Genomic DNA, 13,913 nt, shown 5'->3' with positions numbered 1-13,913 from the left:
TGATAATTGTAATTAGTTTGTATTAAATACTTTATGCACGTTATAGAGGAAAGGAACCATAATCAGTACTGTCCTGTACTATTTTTGCATGAGAAAATAGCATAAGCAGTGCAGAGTGTTACTTGGTTCTTAGCATTTAAATTCTGTGGGTTTTCTTTTAAGTATTCACACAATAAAAGTACAGTTCCCGTGTAAGAATGTTTCCGAGTATTTCTGAGACTTAGTTTTGAGACATTCAGAATTGCAACGCTGTCATCTCGGCTGACAGCTGCGCAAGCAGCAGTACCAACAGTGAAGTGCTAATGCTGGGCAGCTGCTGGCTTAAGTTGAAGAATGGCCTACTCAGCTACAATCAAGAGGATGAGACACATTGTGATTGATTAGAAGTCTGCAGTGTTAATCCACTATCTTACATTCTACTGTAATAGGGTCAAAGTTCTCTATTTCACCATTTACATGATAAGCTGATTTGTGTAAGGAGAGCAGTGCGTTTCTTTGTACTTGACATTTTCTTCAGCTGTTGTACAGAAACACAGAACCATCCATGCTGACTGTTGTAAAAGTCACGACATTATATGATAACGAGCACAAATTAGCACATCTTGATTTAAAACAAAGACTAAATATAGAAGACAAAAGCACAGTCCCCCAGCTTTTAAGCAGCTTTGAAGAGCTACAGAGTATGTTTACTGTTGATCTTAGAAATGCACACTGTATGTAGCTTTTACATAGCCTGTGATACAAAAGCAAACACGTGTCTCCACCTACCTGCTAAGTATTTCTGTTTTCTGCTTTTCATATAACAGTTTAATATCCTACTCCCTGAATTATCTGCCTTGAATTCAGTTGTTTAACTTTAGAATTTAGTGAGAGGTTTGTTTTTCTTTAAGGAGCTCTACTAGATGAAATGCACCCTTTTTAAGCCTCTAATAGAGCAGAGCTGTTAACGCTGTGGGATAGAAGATCATGCAAAGTTCGTGTCTGTGCACTACAGAGAACCTGCAAGTTGGTATACCGGAATTCCCTTTTGATGCAGAACCACATGAGAAGTGCCAGATATCCCACCTCCAAGAAGGGAGCACATTCTTTCTGCGAAGAGCCTGACACTGCCAGCTATGCCATGGAAGTCGGGCTGTGCAAGGATGTTCTTCCTTACCATCTGGACTAGCATCTCGGGTTGAAACAAAACCTGGCAAAAGGAATGGATTCTCTCTTATCTGTCGCCTTTCCTCAAGCCCAATAACTATTTTATTTTCAGTGTTTTTCAGCTAGTGAATAAAGAATCATAGAACGGGTTGGGTCAGAAGGGACCTTAAAGACCACCTAGTTCCAACCCCCCACCACGGGCAGGGACCCCTCCCACCAGCCCAGGTTGCTCCCAGCCCCGTCCAGCCTGGCCTTGGGCACGGCCAGGGATGGGGCATCCACAGCTGCTCTGGGAAGCCTGGGCCAGCGCATTGCCACCCTCACAGTGAATAATTTTTTCCTAATACCTGATCTAAATCTTCCCTCTTTCAGTTTAAAGCCATTCCCCCTGTCCTGTCATTACATGCCCTTGTATAAAGCCCCTCTCCAGCTTTCTTGCAGCCCCTTTAGGTGCCGGCAGGCAGCTATAAGGTCTCCGGGGAGCCTTTTCCAGGCTGAACGACCCCAGCTCTCTCAGCCTGTCTTCACAACAGCATGGCAAAGCACTCAAAAAATGCCACGTGGTGTAGACATTGCAACCAAACTGTAGAAGCAGGTAGAGCTGAATGGCTGAAGTGGAAGTTACTAACTGGAATCACACCTTTCATGATCTCAGCTCTTATTCTGAGTTTCCTAACTGTGAGACCAGGACGGACACAGGCCAGTGCAGCTTTATGGTTTCTGTCTTTAATGGGTAGGCAGATGGGAGGAATGTAGAGCTCTCAATTCAGCTTTTAGAATCTGTATGATTTACAAAACTTTTCCTTGGAACAATTATGGCAAGAATCTAATTTGGGGGGCGAATACATTTCTAAATAAACGCAAGCCTTGCACTGGACAGAAAAGCAAATAGAATGCAAAATATGTTACCTCCAGCTTAGACGAGTTAGTATTTATGATAAAGTCTGGTTTACTGTTTCTGTCAAGCTAAATAAAACCAGTAAGTATTGCCTGCAATTAGGGTTTGTGCATTACTGTGTGTTACAGATGAAAAAATTGAAGCTGGGTAACTTTTAACATTTGCAACTTCAAACACTACAGTAATAGTTTAACTATGCTGGAGACTGCAGGGTAAATATTAAAATTCAGTGTCTGGAATCTGACTTTAAGAGATCTCTTCCATCTGACATTTGCTCAGACATCATTATTATCATGAATAAAACAAAAGAAAGGTAAGTGTCATGTATTAAAAAATGACTGCCACATTACCAAGAGTTTGAACACCCCAGAAGTTCTCAATATGGCTCTTGCAGCAGTTCTAAATCCGTTACTGAACACACACAGTGAGTTTGGACAAACTGTTAATTGATACTGAAGAATCATCATGCTGTTACAGGTGCTGTGACAAACTATTAAGAAAACTCAGTACCTTTTATACAGTTTCTTAACTAGGATTTTAGAAAATGCTAAGGGCTTTCAAATCACAACTAAGCCACTAGATACTTGAAGGCAAAACAAAGTACACAGTAAAAAAAAAAAAAATAATCTTAGTGTGATTTGTGAGATACAGTTTTACAAGCGTTCACTGCTATTCAACCTCTATTTTATCTTAGCTCTGCAGCTGGGAATTGAAATGTGCAGACGTGCTTTGAACTGTTAGAAGCTGAACTACTCTCAAGAAGCTCTCTAGTAGAGATTTCAGACAGGGGAGACAAAGTGTCAATTCTGATTATACATATAATCAACATTCAACTTCTAGAACAAGAAAGATATTTAATCTACTGTTTAAACATGTTTGAATATATTTAAACTTGTACTATTAATTTGCTAATAAATATCCTGCTTAACCAGGAAATACGTTCACATTTGGTTTTTATACTGAGATGTTGGAAGGAAAATTCTTTTTGTATCAAATTTAAGCTAAGGTTTTGCCTGCCACCACACCTATTCCTTAGGAAAAAAATAATTCTCTGAATTACACAACTCTGGGTGAATTTTGTTAGCTGATCTAACTTGTGCAGTCAGACCTTCTCTAATTCTGACAAACAAGACGGGGTAGGAACATGGAGCAAGAAGGAAGGGAAAACAGGACTGCTCCTTACAGCAACTACTGGTCGCCTTGGGAGCAATTTCATGAAACTGCATCTTCCTTTGCCTTTCATTTCCCAATCTGGAAAAATTACTATAATCAGTCCCCTTGTCCCTGTATGTTAGAAGAGAGCTATATAACCCTGCTTAAATTATGCACAGCACTGATACTTTAATGACCAGAAGCTAAGCAAGATTATAGGGCAGGTTAGGTTTCCCTGAAAGCACCTAGAAAACAGGCAGCTTGATTCGAGGCCCACAGAGGTAAATCCTAGAGATCAAAGCAAGAGTCCAGCAGCTCCAGCACTGCCAGGAGACTGGATGGCAGCCGTACTACAGTAGTGCACTATGATCTTGCCTCTCAAGAGAATTATATTTCCATGAGGCCCTGCAGGCTGGAATTTATTTTTGTGTTTATCATGGCCTATATTTTGCTTCAGTAAAGCACAGGCTGCTTTAGTTGTCAGTCCTCATTGACTTATGCAAAATAGTCGTGGCAAAGTGTTATTTCTATACAGCGCACCTCCTGACTTTCAAAGCACTCTGTCCTGTTAAAATGCAAATTTATTACAAGAGATGGTGGAAACTGGTAATAACTATATTTTACTACAAGTCTAGTAAACACACAACAGGATAAATCATATTATCAGCCCCAATGGTTACCTTTTGTGTTACTTGTGACTAGCAGAAATACACATGAACATTGTCTTTCTCCTAACACAAAAATGCTTTTTTTCAAATAATACTTCAGCAGCTGGATTACTTTTTTTTTTTTTTCGTAACTATGCGCTTGGGGGCCCCTACAAGTATGGGCCTTCTCTTTTCATTTTTTGCATATTGTGTAATTTAAACTTTGCTTCACTAATAAGATGTATCAATAACAAGTATCAAAGATCAAAGCTGCTCCTCCTCACTGTCTGAAGAAAAAAATATTATCTATTCAAGAGATGAGATAAAGCTAAGAAAACAATCTATTTGTTATAGAACTACAAAAATAACCAAGGCCCAACCTTATCTATATAAAAAAAATATCTTCAAGATGCAAGCAGAATCTTCAAACAGAAACATGTTACATGTTAAAAGAATGATTAAGACACTAGGCTTTTTCAAAGCTCTTGTTCAATGTGAGGAAAGACAATTGGTATTTATATATCCACATAAATTAAATACTTAAGATTATAACTAGTACTGTGGAGATAAAATGTTAAAAAACCAAGTATAACATAAGAAGTTTCACACTGTTTTTCGCCACCATGTTCCAAGTTTAACATGATCAGAAAGTGGATGCTCTTTGTCTGAAATCATGTCTGAAGTTTGTTTCTGAAGAAATGCTTGAAGTTACACATTTACTGCTGAAAATGTGCTCAAGAAGAATAAAGTAACGGTCATAACTGCCAAGTGCAACCAGCCCCAAATGACTACATACTCTTTACAAAGTAAAACTATTTTTTCCATAGCAAAGGCCTAGTTTTTAAGTTTTACCCTTCTGTAGTCATCAAGTCATTATGATTTATGAATGCCACTGAGACCTAAACCAAAGTACATTTAAGAATACTGCTTCAGCAATTTTAATGGTATGAACATTTAAAAACAGCCTATGAAACCTCTGGGGTTTAGATCAGTTCAGTGCAAGAGCTTTGTGTGGCCACACCTTCTCCTCTGATCAAGCTCATGTTACTCATTTATAAGCCACATGCTTGAAACACCTGCTAGGGAATGAGCTGATGGAGCATCAGGCTTGGTGTACACACACCCTTCTCTAACCCCCTGCTACAGCTAAACTGCTATAAGAACATAGAAGAGCTTTACCTTAAATTGCCAACACGGGCAAATCCTATTTCTCCTACCCTGCAGCTCAGAGGATACTTCCATCAGCAGAATTACATTTTTTTGTTGTTCTAAGATAAGATGGGAGCGGATGGGTACATTATACAACCCTGGAAATGACAGTAAGGAGCCTGCCTGAGCTGAAGGACCAGTTGTTTCCTCCTGTATCCCCAACTCAGTGTTGAGATCTGATTGTTGGTTATCAGGTGACTCTACTGCCATGCTACAGCCTGGAGCCTGGGGCAGGGAGAGGAATTCTTTCCTTCTCCACAGACTCCAGGGACCTCCGCAGCACAAAACAAGCCAGCAAAATACGGACCTAGGCATCTGGAAGCAGTTAAGCAGCTGGCTCATCACACTGGTGGAGTTTAAGTCCTTAAATAAGGTGGAGAGATCTAAGGGATGATAAGCAAATAGCTATTGATCACATACCCTGCAGTCTAGGTAAATCCAATTGAAGAACCTCTTTAGACCTCACCAGCAGGACTGTAGTTTTTAAGAGACAAAACGGATTTAATGCAAGGTAATAAAAGATTGGCTTAATCTTACTTCCTTCCATACCTGCATTAGGCACATTCTTACTACTGGCCTAAAAATGTTTTTTAAATCTGATACTGTTTTTACTCTCTCCTTCCTATCACTATGTGGGTACCAGCCTATTTATTTCAGATCTGTTCCACTAGTTCTTCATATTCTTGAACACTCCTGAAAAGAAGACCTTCTAAAGCTACTTTAAAACTCTAAAAAGACAATTTTGCCATCGTGCCAGTCATTTTACCTGAACTAAAAAGAAAGTTCAAAGTATGTTTTCAGAGGCAGAACCAGACAGACATGTTACTACCCAGCTCAGCTACAAAACACTTTTAATGCTTTTGTGTCTCAGCTTCCATCCAGAAAACCGTGTGTCTGCCCTGTTTCCCTCCTCTGAGCTCTGTATTTCGGCTACAAACCCTCCCAGGCAGGGGATACTCCATTTAAAGCACAGGTGTGGTGTATAACAATCTCACTTGGGGTTTGGGGTTTGTATGTCCCAACATAACACATTAGAGACATTCCAGTGAGCAAATTAATTTTTTTTCTGATTTTTTTCAATTTTTTTTCTAACTAAACCCAAACATACAGATACTATCAAGGCAGTGACTTGATTTAAACACTGCCTTGACGTCACTCCGTAGTTATTTAGCATAGTATTTATAGAGATGTATAGCTGGGATTCTGTGCCCTAGCAAACTCTCAAAGCTCGTCCTGCACTAAACAATAAGTGATTCTAATTCTATGGGTGTAGTAGAAAAGCCCTTCAAAAATATAAGTAGGATAAAAACAGCCTCATCATAGCCAAGAGGCAAAGGTAGTCCAATTTGAAAGTTAACATTGAATTAAAGAGAGGTGAAATTAAAAACAAGGGGGCAATTATGCAGACTAGACCCACATCCATGAAACTTGTGATAGTTACTCTATTGAATGTACTATTCATTTATATTTAATTGATTTTTAAAACGTTCATGCACACACCATGCAATCATGGCAAGAGTGAGTAAAATCCCTGCCTTACGCAAGTATTACAGTGCTTGTTTTCTTTTAGATCGAGTAGATGCAAAAATTTTAATGCAAACTACTAGAATTCGTAGTTAAGTATCCGAGTTTCAAAAACATTAAAGGTCAAGTTGTTTGCACCTACAGCAAAAGAAGAGGAAAGAAAATACAGTGGTCAGGGGAGGAGTGGATGAGTCAGCTATGATGAAAGTGGGGTGCAGGAAAAGGAAAGAGTGACAGAGCAGCCAAGGCAACAAACATGTCTTATCAGAAATAAAAAAGTCAGTGGAAAGGTCAGTGTCCTTAGCAGCTGAGAAAACAAAAACATCTGACTGAAGGTATAATACAAATCTATTTAAAAGCCATTTATGATTGATGAGAACTAGAAGACAAAGATGGCATCACAGTCTCTTGGCAAGAAAATTCCTCCAGATGGCATCTATTTCTCATTAATGCTCTGAGGGAGGATCCTAGACATCCCAGCAGGTCCCGTCGTGACTTTGGATTCAAAGCTGTCCACAAACTCAGCTGCTCTTTGGCTAAACTCCACTTTTGCTGCACATGCATATGGCACACAGCAGTGCTACAGGACATTGGCAGATGAATGACTTAACTGTTAATTTCTGTCTCTTTAGATCATACCTGTACTATGTTTTAAAAAGCAGAAACCTGTCTGTAACCGTGCCACCCAAGACATGGCTCAGAAAACCTTCCCAGGCTCTTCACGTTTTCTGCTGCTAGTATAGAAACTTTAAGGATTGCAAGAAAAAACTAAGAATTGTAACACACACAAAAAAAGGAAATCTTAACAAGCGAATGTCAGCACAATTTTGGTTATTCATGCCTCCCAAAGTGACCAAAGATCAAGATGACCAAAATGTCAGCCCTGAGTTAAACTTCTATCAAATATCTGCATCTTGGGTTTCATTTGGCAAAAGCAAAGCAGGGCTTTAAAAAAAGTCTCTAAATGGAACAGTCCCGGTCCACCACCAGCATCCTCCACTCTACCTGCTGTGATGCCACCACACCATCATCCCATCCTTCCACACACAGGATGTTTGTAGTTGGGTTTGGGTTTTTTTGTCCAGTCTGATTTTAGATGCATTGAGGGACAGATTTTCCACACTTCCCTCTGAAAGCTATTTTCTGGACTTCCTGGAGCTCATTGCCAATTCCTTCTTTCTTAACAATGGCTTAAATATGGGACCTCTTCCTCCTCTCATTGTTTATCATCAGCTATGGTATTTGTTACTTTGGGACAGCTCCATTGTGGAATAGCGTGTGGCAGTGACCTTACAGTATTTTTGCCCGCACCACTTGGGATAAAGGCAGCTTATTCAGAGATCCCAGCTGAGTTCAGAGAGCCCGGGACACCTACCAAAATCTCTGACGAGCTCCCCTACTATTGCTTGCAAGAGAGGCGCAGAGTTTAATACGGCAATCTCATAGTTAACTACACAACAGTGCCTCAGTTTCAACAGCTGAGAGGTTATTTAACAAAAGAAAATGTAGGTAATAAAAAGTCATTGACACCTCACTGGGATTTGTCTGGCTTAAGGCAGGGGTGGAGAACACTAGGGACCTGAAAACAAGCAAAGGGTCCAAAGAGTAGAATTTATTTGAATTCCTACAGATTAAGCTGCTAAATAAACCACATTCTTTTCTGCAAGCAGAACAAATATAAATATATAGGAGCAGTCTGCAGCATGCTGAGAACCTAAACAAATGTTATAATGCATGAAGGATCTTGTGCGTATAACATCTGCATCACAACTGGGGTGGGGAAGTGCCACGCTGGGTCCGTGCTGTTTCCAAGGCTGACGATGCCCTGTTTGTCCCTGTGACATTGCTGGCCCGCAGGCAAAATTGGAGAGTGCACAATTTGGTAACGGGGCTGATTATCTGCCAGCAGATGATAAACTGCAGATTCCCATGCAGTAACGACAAGGCATTCTATTTTAACTAGCAAAACACTACGGCAGAATCACTCATCTATAGTTACAGTTTTATTTAATTCAATAAATTGTTTACTTTGTGTCCACATCTTACTCTGTTTCCAAGTCAAATCAACACATCACTTCAGGTTACCATAAGCAGTACATCCCCAATACTGATACAGGCCAGAACGTGATTATACTAAAATCAGTTAATTAATCCTTTTAATTGGCTCTTTGTCAGGAATCTTCACTATACTCAAGAAGAAGTAAAGGAATAAACCAAAATCAAACCTAGTATGCTTAAGGAACAATTAAAATGGGTATTTTGATTCATCTTTGTAACCTTCTAAGAGCTTTCAAATTTATATGGCTTTAAATGACAATGATTTTGACAAAACCCATTTTTTTCCTCTGTGAAAGGAATTAGCAGAAAATTGAAAAGCTGAAGGAAAATGAAATTGCATTTTTCACATTTTTTGTGAGCCTACTCCAACTGTGCAGTGGGAGAAGTATTTATCATGCATGGCCTGTCCTCTTTGGATGCTCTCTTCCAATTTGGATTGGAAGCACTGTTTGTTAAAGGGTCATTAACCAAAGTCACATACATCATCTCTCCCTCACAAATGAACACTGTAAACACTGCAACAGCCACAGAGACAGTGTATAATCGGGGCCCAGTGTAGACACTGTGGCTCACACAAGACAAGAGCAGACAGACTAACATACCCAAAAGAAATTTTTTTTTCCCTAAAACATACCCATCCCAAAGAAAGGGCAAGGCAATGGCCTTGCAGCTGCTGAAAGACTTGGAGCTGCTCTATCTCATGCGCAAAGCACAGAACCTACACACGCACACCTCTGGCCCTGTGGGACCTTGCCACCATAAGTCTTAGCACAACCAATTTTATTACCTGGCTTCTAGATGGATAGTGTTCTTATCCCTTGTATTTACACAGACTTTCAAGTACATAACAGGAGCTTTACACTGTGAACACATTATGAAAAAAGATGGGAGACAAACACCACCTTACACCGGCTTATACAAATCATGACGTTGGGACTGAGTATTGTTTCATGAAACAAAGGGCTGGGTCATAGACCTGTATCATACAATGTTTTCACATCAGCACACTCAAAAAAAATTTTTGAAATAGAGTTGTAACACTGGCTGCATAGATTTATAAAGCAATCAGATCCCATGGTGAGAGGTATACCGAGGTATATGGAAGAACTGCTTTCTTCAGTTATATTCCTGTCTCTGGGCACAAAAAGCAGTATCTCTGCCTACTAAATGCAGCCAGACACAATGCCCTTTTAAAAAACCATCAGTTTTCTGTAATTATGGAACTCAGTTCATTCCTGTTTAGTTTCTCCCCCATAAACCTGTCTTTTATATGGCACTCTTGGCCCCCAGCACAGAGAGGTTGATCTATGCCCCAGGATTTTGGAAAACATCTTAGGTTGTTCTTTTTGCCATAAAAAGAGAGGAATGCAATGTCTGGAGTAGTGAAGAAAACGGCAAGATTTTCATCTCCTTCCAGGAGTCTCATGATCTACTTTTAAATCTTTTTCCATTACTATTTAATGGTATTATAATTACTGTAAGTCTCTAGTGTTCAGAGTAACAACAAAACAAATACAACCTTGATTATGCTCTTATTATTATTTGTATCACAGTGGCAACAAGAGACTTTGAGCTTTACCAAAGGAACAGAGGAATGTGCATCTCCAAGAACCTGCATTGTAATCCAGAATGAGAATTTGTTGGTTATTACACACAGAGAAGACTGGGGAAAAGGCACAAAACAGAGGTTGCTATACCTAGTTTATAGGCTCTTAATTTCTTACTTTAGAAGAAATTTAGAAGAAATCTGACATTCTTCTTTGGAAGATTCTGTCCTTCATGAAACTGGACACAGAGATCATCAGCAGAGCAGTCCTAGTCTCTAGAATTGGCTCAAACCTTATTGTTTAGGACAAGTTCTTCTCTGAAATCCTTAAATACTGCTGTCTCCCCTGCTGCCAATCCAACATTCACAACAGTCTTGATAGCTTATTCTCTGCTGCCAAACCTGCCTCCAGTCATACATTTTGTTGCAACTAAGAAGTCACAGATCTATTTATCCTTGAAAACTGTGGGCTGTATTTATCCTCTAAAACTGAACAGGCATGTAGCAGTAGATCAAAGGTTCCTTTGTGGAGAAAGCACATAGTATTGGAAGAAACAAAGACAGGTGGCTCTTCTGCTCAATGCTGTTCGGAGACAGTAAAGCAAAAGAAAACAAGTGTTTGATTTACCTTCTCACATACTACACTGTTGAATGAGTCCGTTAATCAGAAGACCTGATTTTACTTAAACCTGGAAGTGTCATCCCCTTTTGGTATGGTACTTTTTCTACAGTGGAAATTAATACAGCAGAAGGGCTAGGTCTAAAATTTGGAGATGAAAGGTGGCAATGATGGGTATGAATTTCTCCGAGTTCAAACTTCTCTTCTAATTAGAGTCTTAGTGCTTTCTTTTCTGATACAGAAATAGAACAGTGTCTCATATTTTGAAACAATTCTTAATACAGTCCACAGCTATCGTCCCCTGCAGAGCAAACTCTCACCATATCCACTAACCTGAATGAGCATTTCTGGCAGCAGCTCCTCCCGCTGCAAAAGGCTGGAGGCTGGGATCCCAGGGCTGCCAACTGGGCGTAATGGAAACCTGTGGGAGACTTCGCAGTACTTTGGACAAAGCTCTGCAGCTAAGACCAGACCCTGGGAGTTGCAGTTGGCTGACTCTGGTGTGAAGGGGATGTGCCAGCCTTTCACAGCAATTACAAAGTGTTAGTCCTGACTTGCTGAGAAGGATAATAGTTCAGTCACCAAAATGAAAAAATACTGGCAAACTGTAGCTGCCTTTGTAGAATCCATTTACTTAAATGAGATGGAAAGGCAGAATAGATGAACTAGTTATGAGCAGCTCACCAACTTTTCCATGCGAATTTGTATTTTAACCCATGCAACCCTAAGTAACAATAGCATCAGTAGATGCACTTTCTGTATTGCACATCAATGGCCCTCACATGAATTTATCATTTTAGAAGATGAATCTTTCCTTCCTGAAAATTTTCAGATTAGCATTTAAGGGCTCAGGATTCACACTGAGAGCCATAGGCAATATTCTTTTCCCACCTAGATTCATAGATTACAAGTAAAAAATAGCTGTGAAAGTTACATTGCAAATTATTAGATTTACAGTCTTTGAAAACTTGACAGGTTTTTTCCCCCCCTTCTAACTTGAGTGATGAACAGTAGAGCAGGTGCTATAAAATATCTAGTCTATCACACCCTCTGTCCTGTGCACGTTCCTGCTCAGCAGAGCTTAGAAGGACGTGCAGCAAATACTTCCAACAAACCAAGCAAAATTAATCAAAGGTCATTTATTAGGCTAGGAGCAATGTAAATGATTCTCCCCTCCGTATTTTCTTTTCTTTATTTTTGGATTGGAGAAGTTCACATAGTATGCAAACTCAGGAATCTAACAAACAAGTTCTGTTTTTTCAGAGAGTCTAACCAAGGTACCTCCCACTGGATAAGCTGGAAATAGCTCAGATCTGAAAATGAACTAACAGAAATTGCATATTTAAGTTTATAAACCCAAGCGTGTAAGACTCGGAACACTTAATTAAATTCTTCCCCAGGTAAAAAGACCAAGTAGGTCCACTGAAGTGAGCACGAATCATATCCAGCTGAGAAACCAAAGGTTTTCTACATAAAAGGTTGTTAAACACCATTTTCCATAAAACACACTTTAGTGGAACCTCCCTTCACAGCCTTGTGAGATGAAAAGTGGTGCAGAAAGTCTTCTGTTTCTTGTGGAGGCTTATCTTACAGCAAGATCAGAGAAAAAATACTTTCAAATTCAGATTTGCAATGCAACCCCATCAAGCTGGCAGAAAGGCTTATGACAAGCTCTAGTATTACAGGTTCTTCTTATCTTTGTTTCTTTAAGTGCATAACATGTATATCCAACACCTGAAAGCTAACTTATTTTTGCAGATTTAGGATTTATATACTGACTACTGAAAGTTCTGTTTAATTAGCTCTAATTTTACACACAGGCATTTGGCTACTGAAAGACTGGCCTTGCCACACATCCACAATTGGATGACAGCTATTGTCAAATTAGTGTTTTCAGATGCTCTAATTTCACAGTTACCTTTTGCCAGAAATATTGCCTGGCACTGTATTAAGTAAAGAAAAAAAAATTATTCTAGGTGATAAGTGACAGCAATCACCACAAACAGAAGTCAAATAGTTTGAGAACATCATTATAGGCTGATCATCTTTTAAAAATATTTAACAAAAAGCTCCTGGGTCTGCTTTAATAGCTGAACCTGAACTCAGCAAGGACATGACTGAGCAGAATCAGACATTCTTATTAAGTAAAATTAGCCAAGTGCAATTTGCCTGGCTGGTCCTCTCTATGTATTAGTATTTATATTCAGCCAGTGATGAGCTTAATCAGGTTTTTCAAACAAAAAAGAAAAAATCCCCACCTCCTCAACCATAAACCTATCAGGTTTATTAGTAGCAGATTGCACTTCAATTGTAAAAAGGCAGCTAAGAAACTGAAGAAAATTGTCTGTTCAGAAGTGCATCCTAGTAGCTAATAGCAATCTTCCCCCATAGCAGGAACACGACCTCACATACAGGCTAGCTGATTGCTGTCAGATTTACTGAAGACAAAAGCACACATTTTTTAAAGGGCAAGTGCCAGGAGGCTACACAGAGCTGCCACAGGCCTTCACTGGAAGGGACAGCTTTGCCCTCTGATTGCAAGGATTATATCACAAGGTCTTTTTTTCCCCCCTTCCATAATGAAAGCATCTCTAACAGCTGTCAGGCCCAAGAAACAGGAAAAGAAATGCAGTAGCGTCTAAGGAGATAAGCATCGGCAACAATTCTGATGTGACAAAGAGCAGAAACAACCCCAGAGAGCTGGTCCTGCTGGAGGGCACTTACCTGAAACAACAGCAGCAAAACTGAAGGTGAAAGGCAGCCAAGAGGGCATATCAACCCAGGGCCCAGAGACACCAGGCAGGCGGCTGCTTGAGCTGAGCGCGTGTGCTGATATCACTATCAAATGTAACCCTGCAGACCTTCTGAACATCAGAAAAGAAGCAGAAAATTTTGTAGATTTTAAGACAAGCTATTGAAAGTAGCGCTGTTAAAAAAAGGTTCCATTATAAATAGCTTGTTTTTGTAAAATTCAACTTGCTAAGGCCCCTTTCAGACAGATGGGCACCAAGTATGTCCTACCATGTACTAAAAGCCTTGAATTTTTTTATAAATTATGCCTCAATGCATCCTAGTTTGCAAAATACTACAGCAGTGAAAGCTGGCCAAAGGAAC

This window comes from Falco cherrug, chromosome 7, assembly GCF_023634085.1.
Source record: "Falco cherrug isolate bFalChe1 chromosome 7, bFalChe1.pri, whole genome shotgun sequence".
In the NCBI taxonomy this organism is placed as follows: domain Eukaryota; kingdom Metazoa; phylum Chordata; class Aves; order Falconiformes; family Falconidae; genus Falco; species Falco cherrug.
Note: the sequence above shows the minus strand (reverse complement) of the source record.